The sequence below is a fragment of the Falco rusticolus genome, chromosome 1, assembly GCF_015220075.1.
Source record: "Falco rusticolus isolate bFalRus1 chromosome 1, bFalRus1.pri, whole genome shotgun sequence".
NCBI classification, from domain to species: domain Eukaryota; kingdom Metazoa; phylum Chordata; class Aves; order Falconiformes; family Falconidae; genus Falco; species Falco rusticolus.
This window is the reverse complement of record NC_051187.1, coordinates 47,756,195-47,761,124: the sequence shown is the minus strand read 5'-3', so window position 1 is coordinate 47,761,124 and position 4,930 is coordinate 47,756,195. Positions and strand designations below refer to the sequence as shown.

The 4,930-nt window shown below is 34.7% G+C and overlaps 1 protein-coding gene across 3 annotated transcripts in view; it reads left to right on the top strand.

Moving 5' to 3' along the window:
- Window positions 1-1,684, top strand: part of GRIA2 (glutamate ionotropic receptor AMPA type subunit 2) — a 96,543-nt gene extending 94,859 nt beyond the window's left edge. For all 3 annotated transcript variants that reach the window (XM_037377963.1, XM_037377957.1, XM_037377983.1), the window contains one exon: window positions 1-1,684. This exon is cut by the window's left edge and continues 1,225 nt beyond it. The gene's annotated coding sequence lies outside the window, so the exon portion shown is untranslated.
- Window positions 1,685-4,930: the final 3,246 nt, after the last annotated feature.

Below are 4,930 nucleotides of genomic sequence, written 5' to 3'. Positions count from 1 at the left end.
CAAAGGTTTGGTTCGTATCAATCTCAAAATTTGTACAATTGTGTTCATAAATACGTGTACATCGAGAGAAGACTGTCGGTAAAAACTGATAAATGGCAAGCAGTAAAATAACGTTAAATATTTATTTAAAGCATGAAACACACACAGTTCTCAAATTGTTCCTTTATGGAATCAGTTTTCAAACTGACAAAAGGTAATTCGAAGCAGTAGCTAGTAGATTTCTTTGTTATGAAACAAAACCCAAAACCTTGGCAATGTCTTTTTAAATTAAGATCGATAATAACTCAAACTAGATGCAAGTCTGTACTGATGAAAATATAAAAACTTTCCTGAATCTTAATCGTTATGAATATTCATTGCTATCTGAAGTTACCATACGTTTTAATTATGTGTATTTAGAAACAATAACTACTTACAAAGCAAAAAGGAATCCTAGGAGGGGTGCAATAACATTAATTTAAATGCTAATGCAAGTCAAAGCAACATCATGTTTCTCTAGCTTTCCCTGTAGATAAAATTCTGTACATTTTGTTGAAACGCTTACGTTTTTCTGCATTGTGGATACATTGCCTCATGCAGTCTCAGTAAATCTCTATTTTATTTTGGACTTACATAAGATTTGAAATAATGACTTGCAGTTTTAGTTGGAATCCATTTCTTAGGCTTGAGTAAAGCGTTTACCGAACATTGGAGAAGACAGAGCATTTATCAGAAACTTGAAAACCCTTCCTGTGGTACAAGCTCTGAGCCTGTTTCTGCAAGCACGTGAACACGGTGTATACTCTCAGCACAGTCAGCAAGAGGTATATACGGTGTCTTCAATGGCAAACTTACCAGTAACTTGCCCCTAATTAAACTAAACCATTTCTTGATGCATCTGTAATCCATAGGTGTTCTGTGCATTACTCCTCATCAGGAATGTTGGGGGATGCATTCTGATTTTTAATGTTCAATGCTAGAATGACCAAACTAAAATAATATTCATATGATAATCTAAACTTTTTTAAAAAGTACAATTGCATTACTGTATACAGTGGAAAGCTATTTATTGTACCTCTGGGCTTATTCCTCTAAAAATCGTAGCGTAAAAAAGAAATCTTTGTCAAGCCTGAACTGATGTATATAACTGAAATAATGTAAAGTTATATTTTCATGTTTTTATACTTAACAACATGATGGGAATACATAATGTATGAGTATTTCAATTAAAGATAATATTGATTGGATAATACACATCTCAGTTTAAAAGCGCAGTAATCATAGTTTAATATCCTTGTTACAGTACATCAGTATATTGCTATATAAAGTATGTCTGTGTGCATTTAAGTGAAAAGTAGCCAAGAGTGATGAAAGCTGTCCAAGGGTTTTTTATTCATTTTATATGAAAACTGTTACGGAGCAACCAAAATGTTTATGAACTCAAACTTGTGTAAATTTCAAAATGTCCTTTTACTGTAGCTTTTTGTTTACAGTACAGTATCTTATTTTCTGCTTTGTTAAATGAGTAACAGTACAAAGCTGGACATACACTTTCTAAGACATTAACGTTCCCGTTTTTTCATGTATAACTATATGACAGAAAATGCTTCTGATTTTATTTTTCAATCTAACACATGATGGCTTTTCTGGAGTGTTGTATAAATTTCAATCATACATAAAAAATCTTCTTAAAAAAGGCAAAAGACCTTTAATGTCTGTTTAGTATTATTGAAATCTGGGTTCTTACTCGTTATAAAACTATTTTCCTAAGATTTTACATAGAGCAAACCTGTTTGTCCCCACGGATATGAAATTTCCCTGAAGAGTTTCGCAAGGAGAATATAACTCTTCCCCCAAATCATCTTGTCACTCAAGTGTAGATTTACTGTAGTTTGCGTATTGCTAAAGGAAGTAATGTAACTGTCTTGCCAACAATATAATTGTATTTCTGGAATGTAACCTTCTTGATCATGGTTATAATGGCAGTGTGATAGGATGGCAATGCTAGTAGGTTAAGTATCTAATCAGTAACTCTACTTAAAAATTGTCAGCTTGAATCAGTATTTTTTTACTTCAACAGATTGTTGATGTGTCCACAGCAGAGAAAGAACCTGAGAAATGGCAAGTATTTTGGGTATATATTAGTAGTGTTGTTACTAGAGATCTAGTACAACAGAGTTCTCTGTAATAGCAAAAAAAAAAAAAAAAATAGTCTGAAGAGGTTTGCAATGTCAAAGGTTCAAAATTTTTATTTGCATGTATTGCAGATTTTAACAGAGTGTGTTTCCAGGTTATCAGCCTCCTCTTTGGCCGATAGATGTAGAAAATAACTTTACACCAAGTAAAGTGTACAAATAATTGTATTTTAAAATACAAATATGTGACTTCAGCTATCATTCAATACAGTTAGTTATATCAATACAGAGGTCACTAGCAAAACAGAATCAGCAGCGACTGTTCTGCATGATATCCCTAGAGGCTACTCAGACCTCTTTCACGGTACCAAAACCTGTGGTTTATTAAATATTTTTTTTTAAGCTGTCATGGGATCACAAACATTTGCTGTGAGAAATGTATCATGTCCAAATTATCTTAGGAATTCACATTATCTCGAGCTCTTAGAATAAAATTCAGTGAATTACTTAGCTGTGGACTTTGAACATTTTCCATAGCATCAGGTTTTGTAGATAATAGAGGGTACTACATACCTGTGTGAGTTATAACAGTTAGGGGACTGTAGGCAGTAACGGCTCCTGTGTGACTGATTTCATTCAGTCTGCCTGCTATTGGTCTTCCTGAAATTTCTGCTTATACTCCTAATACCCTAAACTTTGGGGCTACTTCAAATAGCTCAATGGTAAAATTGCCCTAAAATTGTTCTTTTTTTCTGCCTTGAATGCTATCTTTCCTCTCTCCCCAAAGAAGAACTTTGAGAAGCATGTCTGTGTCTAGTATCTGGGGACCTATGGGAACTTGAAATGAAAACAACTTCATAGCAAAGAGTCTCAGTTCCTACTTGCATTTAGTAGGTGTCAGCTCCTTGTATGCTGAAGTAACTGCAGGATTTGTGATGCATCTTTTTTTTTTTTTTTTTTTTAGAAATTCCCTTGAAATAGTGAATATCACTTTGATGATCACAACTTCAGTTAGAGTCATTTAATGCTTTAACATAAAATCTACTGATTTTATATTCTTAAAAAAAAAAATCTTTGATTTTTGTAAACAGATGGCAAAAAAAAATAGAACATAGTAAGATACAATATAAAAATTCTGAGGACTACAGATCTAACTCACCTGCAGCTCTGATGTGCCGTGAGGCCTTCCCACAGTCCCTAACACTATTGCAGGGACATACGACATGACGTCCTTGCTTTTCCTTCCCTCTTGCCCCACCACATGCGGTTAATACTAATGCATACTTTTTAGCTTAGTAGGCAGATAGGAAATATGATTATTGTATATAATACTTATTGTAATTCTTTAAATGATGTGGCAGTCATTAAATTTTTTTATTATAGCTCATTGCATATGTCTCTGTTAAGAAGCAGTGTTGGTAAAGGTGGGAAAGATCTCAGGTCATGTAAGCTAAATGTTTAATTCAAGTGGCATCGTCCACTGCACTGTCCTATCGGTCTCCTTTGCACATCTCTTATTGCTAACGAAAATTTGGCTACCGCTGTAGACAGCTAAGTGCTTTCCTTACCTCAGTCGTAAGAAAATTCTTTATACCTAAAAGAAAAGCACTGATTTCCACAAAGCTGTCCAGTGAATGACTTTGTAGCATTTGCCCAAAGCTCTTCCCCACAACACACAACTCTCACTCAACAGAAAAGGACCATAGTACATGCTGTAGGCACAGAGAAAAGCTTCTCATTTCATTTATCATTATTCTTAACAAATGCTGACTTCTCAGGACTGACTGATCTGTGTTAAAGCATTTACTCCTACTAGTCTTCCAACTGAAGACTGTGATTTAAAATACATATTTAAATTAAAATGGGGTTTATTTATTGGCTTTAAAGATCCCAAACCTAATTTTGAAAATGTATCTTACAGAATAGGAAAAGGCTGCTCGACGTTAGTGCCTAGACCAGCCCATTGAACTTGCCTTCAATCAGTTCATACCTGGAGGTGGGGGAAATGCCACAAAGGGGTTCCAGTGGATCCCGTGAGCCCTGCAGGACTGTGCTTCCTCCTTTGCATCTTTCCATGCACAGAAGGCAAGCAGGTGGGCAAAGCTGAAGGAGGACTTGGAGAGGCAGTTTTATGTGTCCTCCCCCTAAAAGGTGAAGGAGCATCCAAGAGACACCAGGGAGGATTTATCCCTATTCTCTAAGCATGGAAAATATACTCACACTTCTTGTTTTTTCTTTAAAAAAAAACCCCAACAAACAGTTAATGCAGTTCTGAAATGATAATTCTGTATTTCAGTTTATGGTAAACAGTTCTTCAAATAGGAAAACCTGTTTCCAGAGTCATATACTATTAGTAACACATACACATACTAGCTTCTTAGTAGGAGACAGCCCAGAGTCCTTCTGGCATGTGCTTTACTGAAGCATCAAAAGCATCTTGTTAAAAATATATTTGGAGGCTTTTATATGACAACTTTTTACCCAATTTTCAAGTTGTATTGTTACCGCCTGCCCTTCAGCACCATGTTCTCTGAGTCAGGGGAAAATTAAAAGAGGTCAAGCTATAGCTCTTTCACTTAATGGTATGCTTTACAAATAACAATATTTTTCAGTGGCTGATTTCCTTATGAGTTTCATTATAAATGACAAACACATTTTGGGTTACCTCATACTCTTAAATAGTGGAATATTCACAGAAAAAAATAACTGTTTTTGAATGAGTAGATATTTTTTATACTTCACAATGACTAAAGATACAATAACGCAAGCTACATTATTTTTACTCAGGTGCTTACTTTTATATTTTTTACTGTTTT